This window comes from Gopherus flavomarginatus, chromosome 25, assembly GCF_025201925.1.
Source record: "Gopherus flavomarginatus isolate rGopFla2 chromosome 25, rGopFla2.mat.asm, whole genome shotgun sequence".
Lineage (NCBI taxonomy): Eukaryota > Metazoa > Chordata > Testudines > Testudinidae > Gopherus > Gopherus flavomarginatus.
The window spans coordinates 570,596-588,373 of record NC_066641.1 but is presented as its reverse complement, the minus strand read 5'-3'; the positions used below and the strand labels follow the sequence as shown (position 1 = coordinate 588,373).

The 17,778-nt window shown below is 54.9% G+C and overlaps 1 protein-coding gene across 1 annotated transcript in view; it reads right to left on the bottom strand.

The window, feature by feature from the left end:
- SCN4A (sodium voltage-gated channel alpha subunit 4) overlaps window positions 1–124 on the bottom strand; it is a 171,853-nt gene extending 171,729 nt beyond the window's left edge. The window contains exon 1 of the mRNA XM_050935059.1: window positions 19–124. The gene's annotated coding sequence lies outside the window, so the exon portion shown is untranslated. The remainder of the gene's footprint in view (window positions 1–18) is intronic.
- Window positions 125–17,778: the final 17,654 nt, after the last annotated feature.

The following is a 17,778-nucleotide window of genomic DNA, read 5'->3' as shown; positions in this document are numbered from 1 at the left end:
TCTTAATCAATTACTTACTTTTTGATGGAAAAAGCAGTGTCCCAAGGAAAGAGCTTTTAGGGTCAGATTTTCACTCTCCTTCGACTCCGAGAGTGTGAGTGGCTTTGGCTCAGCTGGTGCCTGCTGGCAGGACAGCTGCTGCTGTCAGATGGTCACGAGTGAAACCTGAGGACCTGAGGGGTTCTTCAGGTAGCATCGGTCTCTCTCAGCTTCAGCATTCGTCCTCTGGGCAGCCAATCAAGTGGGAGGCAGTTCCTCTGAATGCAGCCCCATCATAGGGTGCTGGAGAGAGGGGACAGGCTCCCTGGGAGGTACACACAAGGGGGACCCCTCAGCCCAAGCAGCTCCTGAGTGATCCATGGTGAGCAGAGTTGGGAGCAACTCGCTAACTGCATCACAGCGAAAGGCCGATCCAGCCAGGCAGCCCCGTGGCTCAGGTTAGATCAGGGGTAAGCAACCTATGGCACAGGTGCCAAAGGCGGCACACGAGCTGATTTTCAGTGGCACTCACACTGCCGAGGGCCTGGCCACTGGTCTGGGGGGCTCTGCATTTTAATTTGATTTTAAATGAAGCTTCTTCAACATTTTGAAACCTTATTTACTTTACAATAGGTATTTACTAAGCAATAGTTTAGTTCTATATTATAGACTTATAGAAAGAGACCTTCTAAAAACACTAAAATGTATTACTGGCACGCGAGACCTTAAATTAGAGTGAATAAATGAAGACTCAGGACAGCACTTGTGAAAGGTTGCCGACCCCTGGTTAGAACAAGGGGCAGGATCTGCTGGCTGGTGAGGCTGCTTCAGACTAGAGCTGGGCAGCACTTGGTTCTGTGGTGCAGGAGCCGTGCCAAACCATAGAAAATAAATCCAGTCCTGCTGCGCCACAATGAAATTTTCTTTTCATTTTTCAGTGAAAAGAAACAACAGAATTCACTTCAGCCCAAACCGAAAGGCTCGTTCTGGGTTTGAGTTTGGTACCGTCTTCTTTTTTAAAAATAAAATAAAATGGAAGTCAAATTTCGAAGTGAAAGGTAGTTTCAAATCGAAGACTAGAAATGTTGCATTTTGATTGTTTCTTCTTTCTTTTTTTGGGGGGGGACATTAATTTGACATAAACTATTGCAAACGGTTACAGTTGACATAAATATGTGCTTTTGGGGAGGAAAAAGTTTTCTTCCCGAAAAAGTGTGGCCTAGTTCCCCTCCCGACTGAGTCTGGCACCTCAGGGATCCCACAAATTGCTACCAAACAGGAGTGGGGTAAACCAAGGCCATCAGACCCCCTCCAGCTGTTCTAACGTGAAGAGAAATGGCATGCAAACAGGCAGGGCAATGTCACGAGACAACTGTTAGGTAGGGGATGTTCTGAAGCCACTGCCCTTCATGCTGACAATACTGTCTCATTGCCTCCTTGTCCTGCCCTGTCTGTCCATGTGTGTCCGCCTGCCCTCTCTTGTTGTACACACCGACTGTCAGTTCTTTGGGGCAGGAACCAACTTTTTGTTGCGTGTTTGGACAGCACCTGGCACAATGCAGGGCTGGACCATGGGTTCCTAGCTGCTACCTGTATAGAAAAAATACATACTAATGGCTGAAGGGTCAGGCTGTAGATTGAGAATGTACCAGCTCTGCTCGGATCCAGGTCTAGCACTGAATGGCTCCCAGGGGCCAGTTCTCCTCTCATTGCTCCTGAAAGAAACTGTCTGTTCTCAAGGACAGTCATGCCGCAGCACCCAGCCGTCCGAGGAAACCAGGAATCCTGGCCCAGAACAAACTCAGGTCTTACGTTGCAAGCCCCATAAATGGATATGCCTCAGTAAGTGCCCCTGGAAGCAATGAAACCCTACAAGGGAAGGGGAAGGTATCGAGAGTGTTCTATAGAATAAAGAGGCTGCTCATAATAGCGAGCTCCCATATAGAACTTGTCATCAGTTGATCTCAAAGCACTTTACTGAGGAGGTGAGTCTCATTAGCCCCATTTTAGAGAGGGGGAAACTGAGGCACAGATAAGCGACAAGACCTGCCCCAGGCCGGCACAGAACCTAGATCTCCTGAGACCCAGTCCACTGCTAGATTCACTAGGCCACACTGCTCTGAAGAGAAACTACGGTAGGCACCTGCTTTATCCAGTAAGACTCCTCCAGGGTTAAGTGTGCAAAGCAAGAGCAGAGCCTCAGAGTGCAAATGGAGAGGGATGGTCAGTTCATCCAATCCAGGGAGACAGAAACCCAGAGCAGGGCTGCCCAGGGCGGAAGGACCCCCCACTGCGGGTCTTCGGGGCACTTCGGTGGCGGGTCCCAGAGCGGAAAGATGACCCGCCTTCAAATTGCCACTGAAGCCATGGAGTAGAAGATGCTCTGGGGGCCTGGGCCCTGAGAGCTTTCCAGGCCCCCCGGAGCAAGTGAAGGACCCTGCTCCAGGGGCCCTGAAAAAGTCTCATGGGGGCCTCTGTGTGACCCGGGGCCTACTTGTGCCTCCCCAGTTGTCCCCCCCTTGACTCTCCTAGCCAACAGAGAAAGACACTGCCTCAGAATAGCAGAAATCATCAAAAGCCACGATTTAAAACTGGGCATATGCCCAGGGAAGGGACAGGAAGACAGCAATGCCAGTCAAATGGCAAATGGGTGAGAGAACCCCACACATTGGTAGGAAACTCCCCCCCCCGGCACCTGCTTGAGGATTTATCCAGCTGGTATGGAGGCGCATAAAGCCAGAAAGGAGCACTGTGACCATCGCATCTGATCTCCTGTGTAACACAGGTAACTGAACGCCCCCAAAGTGACTCCTGTTTGAATTGGAGCAGATCTTTTAGAAACTTGATTTAAAACTTACCAGTGGGACTCCAGCTTCCTACCCTCGTTTTCCCTACAGAGATGCTCATGTAGCTTGTTGGGGCAAAAGAGATTTTGCCACACACCAGAAAGAAAGAGAATAAAAAGCTGAGCACCTCATCCACATATCCCAGCTTTTCAAAAACACAGACCACCTTCTCTTATCTGTAGATAGGGCAGGTGGCACCAAGCAGCACTGTTACACAGCTTTCTGAATAGTCTTTTTCATGCGTGAGCAAATGCTCAGTCTTGGAAAGACATGCTGTGTTACTTTAGCTTTGTTACGTGAGGTTCAGGTATAGGGGGCTGTGGGAGCAGCCCTCTGCCTTGGTCTCTCACAAAGTCAATTCTTGATGCAGAGTGGCTCTCTGGGACCTGAGCACTGGTGCTGAGTTGAGTTCCACCAAGAGGGTATTACCTGTGAGCTGTTTGTGACCACCTCCATCCCAGGACTGGGGTATCCATGTAAATCAGGGGTTTTCAACCTTTTTTTATTTGTGGCCCCCTACAAATTTTCAAATGGAGGTACAGACCCCTTTGGAAATCTTCAGCATAGTGTGTGGATCCCAAGGGGTCCATGGCCCACAGTTAGGTAGGGGGTGGCCCCGGCTAATATTTGGCAAAGAGGGTGACACTATTTACATTCTGCTTTTTGAAACATCAGATTAACTATCTGAGCCACAGTGCTAAACAAAACCAGGGCAGTAAGACGAGACAACAGTTAGGTTGAAAACTTGTAGCTCAGCAGAGGAGAAATTAGTGATGTGGAATCTGAGTATATTTAGTGTCATTTATTCCCCGGGGTCTGTACTGGGCTCAGTCTTATTAAACATGTTCCTAAAAGATCTGGAAAAGGGGGTAAACAGTCAGGTGGCAAAATTTGCAGATGATACAAAACTATTCAAGATAGTTAAGACCCAGGCAGCCTGCGAAGAGATACAAAGGGATCTCTCAAAACTGGGCAACAAAATGGCAGATGAAAGTTAGTGTTGATAAATGCACAGTAATGCACATTGGAAAACATAATCCCAACTGTATAGATATACAATGATGAGGTCTAAATTAGCTGTCACCACTGAAGAAAAAGATCTTGGCATCATTGTGGATAGTTCTCAGAAAGCATCCGCTCAATGTGCAGCCGCAGTCAAAAAAGTGAACAGAATGTTGGGAATCATTAAGAAAGGGATAGATAAGAAGACAGAAAATATCATATTGTCTCCATATAAATCCATGGTATGGTCACATCTTGAATCTTGTGTGCAGTTGTGGTCGCCCCATCTCAGAAAAGATCTATTGGAATTGGAAAAGGTTCAGAAAAGGGCAACAAAAATGCTTAGGGGTATGGAACGGCTGCCATAGGAGGAGAGATTAATAAGACTGGGACTTTTCAGCTTGGAAAAGAGATGACTAAGGAGGGATATGATTGAAGTCTATAAAATCATGACTGGTGTGAAGAAAGTAAATAAGGAAGTGTTATTTACTCCTTCTCATAACACAAGAACTAGAGGTCCACACATGAAATTCATTGGCAGCATATTTAAAACAAGCAAAAGGAAATATTTCTGCACACAATGCATAGTCAACCTGTGGAACCCTTTGCCAGAGGATGTTGTGAAGATAAGTTCATGGGGGATAGGTCCATCAATGGCTATTAGCCAGGATGGACAGGAACGGTGTCCCTAGCCTCAGTTTACCAGAAGCTGGGGAATGGGCGACAGGGGATGGATCACTTGATGATTACCTGTCCTGTTCATTCCCTCTGAGGTACCTGGCACTGGCCACTCTCGGAAGGCAGGATATTGAGCTAATTGGACCATTGGTCTGACCCAGTATGGCCGTTCCTATGTTCTAATGTTTTGCTAGAAATTTAAAAAATCAGGACTGTTTTGAGAGGCCCGGGGAGCAGTCCCTGCTCGTCCTGACTCAGAGGAATCTTTGAATCAGGCTGGGCTAGGACCTGAACCTGGTTCTCCCACAGTCCAGTGAGCTATTGCCAGGCTGTGGGGACACAGATGCCTCAAACTCAGGATTTGAGCTGAAAAGTAACATTCAGACAATTCGGTTGTCACAGAAGGTTCGGGGCTTGTTCCATAGCAAACCAAAAACAGATGTCAGAACCTCAAAAGTTGCTGTGAAGTGGGACTGTCACTCACTAGGCAGATCTACTTGCCATTCCCCCACTCCTACCTCATGCTCACCACCAAGAGATGCAGGGCACTAGTGTGCACTGGATTGGAGAGAGGCCCGTGCCACGACAGGACAAGCTCAGCACTGTGCAGGCTGAAATATGAATGGGGAATATTGGGACCCTCCTTCCCACATAGCCTGCTTGCTTTGCTCCCCAAGAACACGGGGTGTCTCCAGGGTCCTCACTGGGGGCTCAGGATAGCTCTGCCTAGACCAAGGCTGCTTTGGCCTGGAATGGCCATTCTGAACCAGAGCAAAGGAAGCCACATGGATCTCACCTTTCAGTCTTTGAAGCAGTTTCTGCTTCCTTGTGGCACTTCCTCTGGCTCAGATTAGGGGCTGTGCCTGGCCCAGGTTTGACCCTTGCTGCCCCGTGCTACATATGTGCCCATGTTACAGTCCTGTGCAATGCGAGAGTGGGGTAGTGCTACTGTAACACCAACAGACCCTGGTAGTCTGTGGGTAGGATCAAATCTGAGTCCTCTGGAGTTTAGTGCATGAACAAAAAGCCAACTGGCTGTCAGCTAAGGCTGTAGAGCAAACTCATTAATCTTTCTCTCTCTCTACGTGGTCTTGGTACCAGTAGGTGGGACACAACACCACAGCCAGAAGGTGTGTGGGTTACAATGCCAGTTGAAGCTTTGTGACGGGTCCAGTGACAGCTCCTGTGACCCAGACCAGCATAGGAATCAGCTTCCCAAGGCAAAGCAAGTTATTTAGTACAGCCCCCGGAGTCCCTTGGCACACGGTGAGCTCCACCTTAGCCCTGCACTCCCCTTCCCTCTGCCAGGAAGAGAATATTCCCATTGCAAAGACCTGCACGCGTCGCCTGAAAAATGAAGGGCTAAATTCTACTCTCAGTACAAGGAGCAGGGATCCAGCCATATGGCCCCCATCCTTGTCAGCGGGGAAAGGCCCCGAGAACACAGAGGACTGGAAGGCCTTCCCTGGGTAACGCTGGGGTGTTTAACTCTCCCAGGATGCAGAGGGGACAGCAGAGCTCTCATTCAGGAGAAGCACAGACACTAGGTCAGGGGTCCCAAACACACGGCCCACGAGGCTCTTCTGTGCGGCCCGCCAAGCTCCCCGCGGCCCGTGTCTGCCTCCAGGCCAGGGGTGGGCAAACTACAGCCCATGGGCTGGCCCCTGGGATTGCCCCGCAAGCCCGCACCACTCCCTTCAGTGGCTGGCAGCATGTCCCTTTGGGCTGGGAGTGGGGGCTCCTGCATTGCCTCGCTTCAAGGCACCGCCCCCGCAGCTCCCATTGGCCGGGAACACGGAACTGCAGCCAATGGGAGCTTCGTGGGAGTACCTGGAGGAGCAGCAGCGGAGCCCTGTTCTCACCTCCGCGCCCCCAGGGGCTGTGGTTCCAGCTGCTTCCTGGAGCAGCGCGCTGGGGGTATGGGGCCAGGAGCCTGCCCTGGCCCCGGTGCGCGCTGCTGCCCCTCCGGAGCCGCTCTAGAGCTCAGACCCCGCACCCTTCCTGCACCCCAACTCCCTGCCCTGAGCCCCTTGCCACACCCCACACCTCTCCTGCACCCCAACTCCCTGCCCTGATCCCCCTGCTGCATGCCACTCCTCTTCTGCACCCTAACTCCCTGCCCTGAGCCCCCTGCTGCACCCTGCACCCCTCTTGCACCCCAACTCCCTGCCCTGAGCCCCCTGCTGCACCCCAGACCTCTCCTGCACCCCAACTCCCTGCCCTGAGCCCCTTGCTGCACCCCACACTCCTCCTGCACCCCAACTGCCTGCCCTGAGCCCCCGGCTGCACCTCACACTCCTCCTGCACCCAACTCCCTGCCCTGAGCCCCCTGCCGCACTCACACCCCTCCTACACCCCAACTCCCTGCCCTGAGCCCCCTGCTGCACCCCACACCCCTCCTGCACCGCAACTCCCTGCCCTGAGCCCCCTGCCGCACCCCACACCCCTCCTGCACCCAACTCCCTGCCCTGAAACCCTTGATGCACCCCACACCCCTCCTGCACCCCAACTCCCTGCCCTGAGCCCCCTGCCACACCCTGCACCCCTCCTGCACCCAACTCCCTGCCCTGAGCCCCTTGCCGCACCCCACACCTCTCCTGCACCCAACTGCCTGCCCTGAGCCCCCTGCTGCACCCCACACTCCTCTTGCACTCCAACTCCCTGCCCTGAGCCCCCTGCCGCACCCCAAACCCCTCCTGCACCCCAACTCCCTGCCCTGAGCCCCTTGCTGCACCCCACACCCCTCCTGCACCCCAACTCCCTGCCCTGAGCCCCTTGCCGCACCCCACACCCCTCCTGCACCCCAACTCCCTGCCCTGAGCCCCTTGCCGCACCCCACACCCCTCCTGCACCCCAACTCCCTGCCCTGAGCCCCTTGCCGCACCCCACACTCCTCCTGCACCCCAACTCCCTGCCCTGAGCCCCTTGCTGCACCCTACACCCCTCCTGCACCCCAACTCCCTGCCCTGAGCCCCCTGCCCCACCCCACACCCCTCCTGCACCCCAACTCCCTGCCCTGAGCCCCCTGCCACACCCCACACCCCTCCTGCACCCCAAATCCCTGCCCTGAGCCCCCTGCCACACCCCACACTTCTCCTGCACCCCAACTCCCTGCCCAGGGCCGGCTCCAGGCACCAGCCGAGCAAGCTCGTGCTTGGGGCAGCAGATTCCAAGGGGCGGCATTCGCTGCTCCGGCCGCCCCCGCAGGTTTTTTTTCTTTTTTCTTTTTGGTTCGCTGCTCCGGCCGCCCTGTAAGGGGCAGCAGTGCCGAGGAGAGGAGCGCCCTGCTGGATGCGGTGCCAGGTCTGTACCAAGCATGGCAGCAGGGCCGGCTTTAGGAATTCCACCAATTCCCCCGAATCGAGGCCCGCTCCTAAGAGGGCCCCATGCCCATTGAGAATCCCTTCCCTGGCTAGAGGCGCCTTTTTAATTTTTACTCACCTGGCAGCGCTCCGGGTCTTCAGTGGCACTTTGGCAGCGGGTCCTTCACTGGCTCTGGGTCTTCGACGGCACTTCAGCAGTGGCTCCTTCAGTGCCGCTGAAGACCTGGAGTGAGGGAACGACCCGCCGCCAAAGTGCCACCAGCCCCACGTGTTTTTTTTACATTTTTTTTTTTTAGTCATCCCTGCTGGGGCCCCATCGAAACTGTTCGAATTGAGCCCCGCACTTCCTAAAGCCGGCCCTGCATGGCAGGGCAGCCCGCGTCCTTCCCTGCCTGCCGACCCGAGCAGCGCGGAGCCCTCCTGGCAGGCAGCATGGCGAGCAGGAAGCCCTGGCTGCCCCTCTTCTCTCTCCCCTGTCCCACTGCCCGGGGCACATCTGCAGGGCCGGCAATGCCCCTGCACCCACGCTCCATGCGCCCTGCAGGTTTGTTTGTCTCCCCGCCACACTTTGCTGCCCCAGCTGGCCCGCAGGTTTGTTTATTCCCCCTGGCCCCCTTCACTGCTCCAGCTGGCCCGCAGGTTTGTTTGTTCCCCCCACCCCCTTCACTGCTCCAGCTGGCCTGCAGGTTTGTTTGTTCCCCCCACCTCCTTCACTGCGCCAGCTGGCCCGCAGGTTTGTTTGTTCCCCCCCCACCCCCTTCACTGCTCCGGCCGGCCCACAGGTGTTTTTTTGCTTGGGGTGGCAAAAATACCAGAGCCGGCCCTGTCCCTGCCGCACCCTGCACTCCCTGCCCTTAGCTACCTGCCACACTTCACATCTCTCCTGCACCCCAAGTCTCTGCCGCACCCTGCACTCCTCCTGCACTCCCTGCCCTCAGCCACCTGCCACACTTCACATCTCTCCTGCACCCCAAGTCCCTGCCGCACCCTGCACTCCTCCTGAACTCCCTGCCCTGAGCCACCTGCCACACTTCACATCTCTCCTGCACCCCAAGTCCCTGCCGCACCCTGCACTCCTCCTGAACTCCCTGCCCTGAGCCACCTGCCACACTTCACATCTCTCCTGCACCCCAAGTCCCTGCCGCACCCTGCACTCCTCCTGCACTCCCTGCCCTGAGCCACCTGTCACACTTCACATCTCTCCTGCACCCCAAGTCTCTGCCGCACCCTGCACTCCTCCTGCACTCCCTGCCCTAAGCTACCTGCCACACTTCGCATCTCTCCTGCACCCCAAGTCCCTGCCGCACCCTGCACTCCTCCTGCACTCCCTGCCCTGAGCCACCTGCCACACTTCACATCTCTCCTGCACCCCAAGTCTCTGCCGCACCCTGCACTCCTCCTGCACTCCTCCTGCACTCCCTGCCCTGAGCCACCTGTCACACTTCACATCTCTCCTGCACCCCAAGTCTCTGCCGCACCCTGCACTCCTCCTGCACTCCCTGCCCTAAGCTACCTGCCACACTTCACATCTCTCCTGCACCCCAAGTCTCTGCCGCACCCTGCACTCCTCCTGCACTCCTCCTGCACTCCCTGCCCTGAGCCACCTGTCACACTTCACATCTCTCCTGCACTCCAAGTCCCTGCCGCACCCTGCACTCCTCCTGCACTCCCTGCCCTGAGCCACCTGCCACACTTCACATCTCTCCTGCACCCCAAGTCCCTGCCGCACCCTGCACTCCTCCTGCACTCCCTGCCCTGAGCTACCTGCCACACTTCACATCTCTCCTGCACCCCAAGTCCCTGCCGCACCCTGCACTCCTCCTGCACTCCCTGCCCTGAGCTACCTGCCACACTTCACATCTCTCCTGCACCCCAAGTCCCTGCCGCACCCTGCACTCCTCCTGCACTCCCTGCCCTGAGCTACCTGCCACACTTCACATCTGTCCTGCACCCCAAGTCCCTGCCGCACCCTGCACTCCTCCTGCACTCCCTGCCCTGAGCCACCTGCCACACTTCACATCTCTCCTGCACCCCAAGTCCCTGCCGCACCCTGCACTCCTCCTGCACTCCCTGCCCTCAGCTACCTGCCACACTTCGCATCTCTCCTGCACTCCAAGTCCCTGCCGCACCCTGCACTCCTCCTGCACTCCCTGCCCTCAGCTACCTGCCACACTTCGCATCTCTCCTGCACCCCAAGTCCCTGCCGCACCCTGCACTCCTCCTGCACTCCCTGCCCTGAGCTACCTGCCACACTTCACATCTGTCCTGCACCCCAAGTCCCTGCCGCACCCTGCACTCCTCCTGCACTCCCTGCCCTGAGCCACCTGCCACACTTCACATCTCTCCTGCACCCCAAGTCCCTGCCGCACCCTGCACTCCTCCTGCACTCCCTGCCCTGAGCCACCTGCTGCCACCTTGCACCCCAACCCCCTGCCGCACCCCTTACCGTTCTTGCACCCCACACACCAACTCCCTGCCCTGAGCCACCTGCTGCACCCTGCACACCTCCTGCACCCCCTGGTGACAGGGAAGGGGCAGCATTGGGGTGAGGACTTTGGGGAAGGGGGTGGAAAGGGCCAGGGAAGGAGTGGGGCTGGGGCAGGGGCGGCACCTCATGGAAGGAGTGGAGTGGAGGCAGGGCCAGGGGCAGTGACGGGGGGTGTGTCAGTGATGCGGCCCTCAGGCCAATGCACTAGACCTCATGTGGTCATTTGAGTTTGAGACTCCTGCACTAGGTCACCCAGGTCTTCCAGCAGCACAGGTGAGGCACCAGTGCTCCCAGCGCTGCCTGGCCTCCAGGTGTCTCTCTAGCTGCCCACGGAGCTGACTGCCTGTGGGGGTGAGGGCTGGCTCCAGGACTTGGCTGGGATCCTGTCTAGCTGCTGACAAGAGCTGCTGTGAGTACCCTGCCCAACCAGCCACACAGAGAGGGGCCAATGGGAAAATGCAGCAGGCCTAGGCTACAGGTTGTGGATGCACCTGATAGGGGCTTCCCCAGCTGCCTCAGGGTAACAAGTTGGCTTGCCCTTCCCCAAGCCTGGGGCCAGCCTGACCTGATTGCTGAGGAGGCACACCTGACAGGGATCGGGTGCTTCCCCTACAAACAGCAACAGTGGACTACAGTGGAGGAGGGGATTGAGAGGAGCCAGAGCAGGGGCAATACCAGCAGAGAAACCTGTAAGGGGGCTATGAGACTCGCTCCAGGCAGGAAAGACTTGGCAGTGCCTTGACCAGAGGGTAACTTGTTGTATTGTGCTTGGGAAATTGCAGGTTTATTTTGAGTTCAGTTTCTGTCAATAAACCCAGATCCCAAGAAGAGACCTTGAGAACAACTGCAGAAAAGGCTGTGTGAAGATTATTTAAGAAGCTCCTTGGGGGGAAACTGAGGCAGGCAGTCTATAGTGTGACCTCAAGCCCTGAGATGGTGTACAGGAGGCAGCCGGCCTCGTGACGTGCAGCCATAATGAGGAGGGGCAAAATGGTCAAAGGGAGGTGGCCCTCAGGCCAATGGAAAATCTTGCTACGCTGTCCCAGCTCCAGCTCCAGCCAGTCTCACAAAGACTTTCATGGACTTCCCAGTGAGCTGGGCTGCCTGGCAGCCATGCCCCTAGTGAGAGGGAACCAGGTGAGTCTGGGAGAAAGCAAAAGACCTTCTGCCTGGTCTGCCACGGGGAAGCCATGGCCGAAAGCAGGAGGTGGTGAAGGGAAGAACCTGCCCTAGAACACCTGTCTCCAGTCAGTGCCAGTGGTCACCCTGCTGCAGCCCAATGGAGAAGAGTGTCTCCACCCCCGGAGCAGCAAAGCACAGAGCACACCCAACATGGTCACATCTGTCCCTGGTACATGGAGTCACCTGTGTGTCTTTCCTTGTAACGTCATGCACCTGGCTCAGGCCACGCTAATGAGGCTTGTTGGGTCTCACTGTAGGGTGAGAGTACCTGAAGGTGCCCATGAGCCCTGGCTGAATCCTTCCATCCTGGGCCCTGCTCTCCTGCAGATGGTCCTTACTCAACAGCTATCCAGTCACTTCAGTCAAGGCAGAGGGAGTCAATGCAGGTGTGACAGGTCACTGTTGGTCACCCCACGTCAGACACCAGCTCTCCATGCTTATTGGTGGCTCTTCTGGCCTAGCAAGCCAGCTCCTAGCATAGCCCTGGGGCCAATCAGCAATGGCACAGATGTGTCACTCTGATCCATTAGAGCAGTCACGTCCACCCCAGGCAGTTCTTTGCCCCCAGGGCTGAGCACCATGTGGCAAGGAAGGCTCACGGTCCCCACCAAGTCAGGTGGGGGCACAGCTGAGGGACAGAGGGGGGTGGCGCAGAGAGAGAGAAGATAGGTCCCAAGTACCCCTCAGAGGAGAACACCTGTCTTTCCCTAGCCGCTTCCCAAGGGCAGTGAACCTTGTTTGCTCTCATACCTCTCCAAGGGCAGGCCCTGTGTTGTCCCTCAGAGCAGCACACACTCCTCTTCGGGGCACCAGTCATGCACATTATAACTGCATTGACCGAGCTGTTGAATTAAGAAGATTCCAGGGCAACAGATTTCAGGCTGTCTCCCCCAAGCTGTGCCTTGCAGCTTACAGTTGGTTTGTGCTGTCTTCCCAAATAATCCCTGGAAGAGACTGGCCCTTTTGTATAGTGGTGATGCAAAGCTCCTTGTCCTTTGCCTCACCCTGAACTTAGAATTGCCTGGTTTTCTAACCGTTATTTTGCTGATAGTATTTGTGGAAGGTTTTTTCCGTGTATACTTAGACTGTGGAACTCCCTGCCACAGGATGACAAAAACATTGCAAGAGCCAAAGTGGGACTGGACATTGATATGGATGACAAGAATAGCCGGAGGGCAATGGTTAATGCTAACAAGGAACATTGGAAAGGAGGAAAAATGTCGTGGTTCAGACTTTAAATCAGTGTCTAACTATTAGGGACCAAGACAAGACTTATTCTGTGGGGCAGATTATCCCACATTGGCTACTGCAGGTTTTCTTCTTTGTCCTCTGCAGCAGCTGGTCCTAGCCATGTCAGAGACAGGGCACTAGACTGGCTGGACCTTGACATTCCTATCTATTCCCAGCCTTAACTTTACCTTACCAGCGTGCTTGGTCTAGAACTAGGAACGGAGGCCTGGCTGGGTTCCCTGAGTACGCACATCCTGCAGAGAATATCAGCTGCACCACAGGAATGTTAATGAGCCCTGGTGAAGGGCCTAGCAAAGGCCATTTGGAAGATACTCCTCCTCTGTGCTCCAAATGCTGCCATAGTCCTGCATGTGTTGCTGTGAGCCAGGCTAGGACACGGCAAAAGGAGCTATGCTGAATGACGCTAGCCCTGCTGGACATAATGGGTAGGAGCATCCCGTGCCAGGATCTGGGAGCGAGGAGTTTGCATGCCTCCCCCCTCAATGTTGTTGCTTGTCACATGGCAGACTCTTAGCAGGTGGGCATGCACAGCACCAGGCCCAGTGAATGCCCTGTGCAGGCTCCAGGGTGGGACGTGTGGGCATGCAGAACCAGGGCCGGCTCCAGGCACCAGCACCCCAAGCAAGTGCTTGGGGCGCCAATCTGCAAAGGGTGGCAGTCCGTGTGTTTTTGCCCCCAAGCAGCATGCTAAATTGCCTCCACGGACAGCAGAGGCAGTCTGTGTGCCGTTAGGGCGGCACGCGCGTTTCCACAGCAGCAGCAATTCGGTGGCAGCTTCTATGTTCAGCTGTCCACGGCGACGCAGCTTCTGTCTTCCAACTGAAGACAGAAGCTGCCGCCGAATTGCCGCCGCCGCCGAAACGCGCATGCTGCCCTGACGGCACACAGACTGCCCCCGCCGTCTGCAGCGGCAATCTGGCGCGCTGCTTCGGGCTGCCAAAACAGTAGAGCCGGCCCTGCACAGAACAGACTTGCTGGCTCCGTGTGTCCCAGCTGCGAGCTCCACAGGGCAGCTGGGTGCTGAAATGGGCTGTGGCACAACACCAGTCAGCAGCAGGTGACTGGGGATGAGAGCAAACAAGGGGGAGGGAGGAAGCATTGGACTTTTCTGGCTCAAATAAAAGCCAGCCTGTAAGCAGGACCTTTGGCTTATCCCCTGTCCCAGTCTGCTCATTAACCCCCTAGCAGCCTGGTCTCTGGGGTGACAAGTGGGGAAGCCCTGGCTCCTCAAGCTTTCCCTCAGTGCTGGGTGGGACTGGGTGCCAGGCCCTGCTAAGAGCAGCACAGCCCCCCACCTTCCTCTGCAGGTGCTCTCAAGTCCCCAGAAGAAACCCTCATCGACTGCTCAGGACAGCAGGAAGAGGGTAGCAGTCAGTGCTCCTGGGGCGTTGGACAGGGCCCTCCACTTCAGCTGAGCCCGTCTCCAGTGCCCGCTGCTCTGGGACTGCTGCTCATTCCGCAGCCCATGCAGCTGTATCCAGTGTCAGCGCCGGCTGGGCTGCGACAGGCTCACAGTGCCACCCGCAGGCTCCCAGCAAAGCCCTGCACTGCTCCCCGCACTAAGGACGCAACCCAAGCAGTCGAAGGGTCTTGTGTCGCCAGGAGACCACAGCATGCACTTGCCAATGACGCAGCACCAGGAGGTGGCTCAGGTCCTTGTACCACCAAGTCATCTAATGCCTGAGCCTTGTCTGTACCAGGGCCTTGAACACCCCCGCCCCCCGAGCTGCCCCCCACAGGGAGAACAGCCCGGAAGCAGCCTGGCACAGGTGAGAACTCAGGGAGTCAGGGCCAGACGGGTCAGGGCAAAGAGCTCACCAGGAGATTCACTGAGGCAGCACCATGGCCCAGGCTCCTTCACATTCATCTGTGGATTGGGCCCAGTGTGCATCAAGGAGAGGCTGGGCCACCTGGAGTAACCTGCAGGGCTGTGGGGCCCCAACCCTCTGTCTCTGCAAGAGCCAGGGCACCGCTGGGAATCGAAGCCCACAGCAGGCCAAGCAATGCGGAGTCAGGGTCTGTCCGGAGCGGGAGGGGTGCATGTACCCACGCTAGCTCCACTGGTGCCTGTGCGTGAAAAGTAGCAGTGTTGCCGCCCCCTGTACGCTCCCTAGGTCTGTTCCTGAGTGACTAGCCCATCCCACTGCTTGTGTCTGAAAATTATCCCCCATGCTCCACGCACACGTCCTGTTCGGGGCTCCCACAAGGGATTCACTACCCACTTGCCTGTGTGTGTTGTGTCCTTCCTCAGTGCCCAGGCCACAGGGGCTAGGACTGTCCACAACTCCTAGGAATGGCACTTAGTCCTTTAGTAACAGACACGTTAAGGCCAGAAGGGACCGTTAGGTCATTGAGTCTGAGCTCCTGTAGAGAGCACAGACCAGAGACCCTTCCCCAATAGCTTCCTCATCAGCCCTTACCTTCCCTGTGAGCTGCAGAGTATCTCTAAGAACGACATCTCGTCTTGACTTAAAGATGGCGAGAGACGGGGAGTGAACCCCGTCCTTGGACAGGTGCTGCCATGGGTTAGCTCACGCTGCAGAGGGCCGTGCTCTCAGGGTTGCAGAGCACAAGAACAGTTGCTGCCAGGCCCCTTTGCATCCTTGTGACGCGGTTCCATTGTCGGGGAAGGTATGTTGACACCTGCAGAGGTCTGTGCAGTGTGGCAGAGATAACTCTGCTGCGGGGAAGCCGACGCTCTCGACACCCTGCCCGCTAAATTCCCCAGCCTAGCACAGCACAGATGTAGATCTTTGCACTGAAATCACTCCTATGTGCACAAATAATTACAAAAGGAGAAGAGCTTTTAGTCACCTAGGCTAGGGCTATGGCTACAGCTATGGCTACAGAGTGTGGCAGTAGGGTCTAGTGGGCTGAGCACTGGGTTGGAGTACAGAGACCAGGATTCTAATCCCAGCTCTGCCACTGGCCTGCTGAGTGGCGGGACCACTACAGCAATTGATCTGGGCACAAGAGTGCGCTAATCTGTCTAGGGAGGTAGTGTGGCCTAGTGTACAGCACACAGCACTGGGAGTCAGGACACTTGGGTACTGTTCCTGGCTCTGCCATGGGCCTCCTGGGTGACCATGAGCAAATCACTTCCCCTCTCTGTGCCTCAGTTTCCCTGGCAATAAACTTGGGATAATGAAACTGACATCTTCAGCTAAACACTTTGAGATCTGCTGATTGATCAGGGCTGGCCTAGCCCCAGGCCTTTAAAGGGGAAGGCTATGCCCTTACAAGGGGCTACAGGAGCTGGTTGTGATACTATGTTTGTGTTAGATACTTACTTGCCCCTCTCCCATACCCTAGCAAGGCAGGACAGGGCTGTTATCCCCCTTATACAAATGTGAGGGGAGTGGGGGCGGGAGGATGCAACTCTCCAGCAGGCTGGGTATCCTTGGGAAGCTGTACATTGGCAAGCACTGATTTTATCTCGGGCTGGGGAGCAACAGGAAAAACAGAGGCACTGAAAATCAGCGGCCACTTCACTGTGCTGCTCAAAGGCCAGACTTTGTTGTTGCTTTTGGCTCCCTCTAGCACTGAGGTGCTGAATGCCTGGGCTGTGGGCACTCTTCTGAGTGGGCCATAAAATTAAACAGTTTCGTAACCCAGGAGAGAAGAAATCATAAACAGCTCAGGGATTAGGGAAGCCAGCGGCATGGTCTCACAAAGACAAGTCTTGCTGAACAAACATGACAGGGACTTTGCAATGTTGTTGAAGCCGTCTTGGTCCCAGGATATTAGCGAGCCAAGGTGGGAGACAATCACAGCGTTGGTGGGTGAAGGGCTCTGGATTTCAGTGCAGCCCCTGACACAGAACATATCTGGGACATTTTCTCAGAATGCCCAGTTGGTTACCTAAACAGGCATTTCTTTGGCACCTCTAGAGCAAGAGACAAGCGTGGCTGATGCTAGAGGCACACGCCGTAACACAGTAATGTCTGAAGCAGCTTTATTACATCAGCATATAAAACGAGCCCAAAATAGGAACGAATGGCGCAGTTTAGCTCCTGCCTGATGACCCTTGTAACCAATGATTTTAGTTTATTATCCAGTTATTGGGTGACGTTATGATTAATTACCATGTCATGTTATATATAAGCATTGTACGGTGAATTGAGTTAAGCTATAGGATGATATAAGTATAAGCTTAAACAGTAGTTAGAGGGAATCAGGGATTAGATAGCTAAGTAAGAAAGGCTGAAATGCAAGACTTGTAGGCTGAGGCCTGCAAGATTTTAGCCTAGTTATTTTAGGCCCTGGAGCTAAGAAATGCTGACAGAGTAAGTGATTGAAGAATAACCCGATGCACTGAGATGATGGGAAAAGCGGCACTAAGGGTAACATTGCGAAAAATTAGCTGGAAGATTAATTTTAAAACATAACAATGTGGTAGAGGCACATCTGTGTCCTACATGCATCTGAACCTTGGGATACAGGTTGTGTGTCAATACCAATGAGAATAAAGAGAACCTACATGACCTATACATGACCTTTTTTGAATATTAGGAAAAAGTTTTTCACTCGGAGGGTGGTGAAGCAATGGAATGGGTTGCCTAGGGAGGTGATGGAATCTCCTTTCTTAGAGGTTTTTAAGGTCAGGCTTGACAGCTCCCTGGCTGGGATGATTTAGTTGGTGATTGGTCCTGCTTTGAGCAGGTGGTTGAACTAGATGACCTCCTGAGGTCCCTTCCAACCCTGATATTCTATGATTCTCTAGAAATCCGGGTCCCTTCTATTTTTAGAGGACCAATAATGAAAAAGAGGAGTGACACTTACATGTACATGCATGAAATATAAGTACAGGCAGAATCACATTATAAAAAGGGGGTGCCCAGAATGGGAAAATTGAGCTGCCTATGGGCAAACTCCAGCAGAAAGCATCCCTGTACTGATGATCAATCCATGAGAGACCCACCAGACCCTAATGCTATCTCAGAGGATGTGAATCTGGCTGCAGTTAGAACTGGTGCCTGGATAGATCTAGGCGTTGTTTATGCTGTGATACTCATAAATGTGTTGGTAA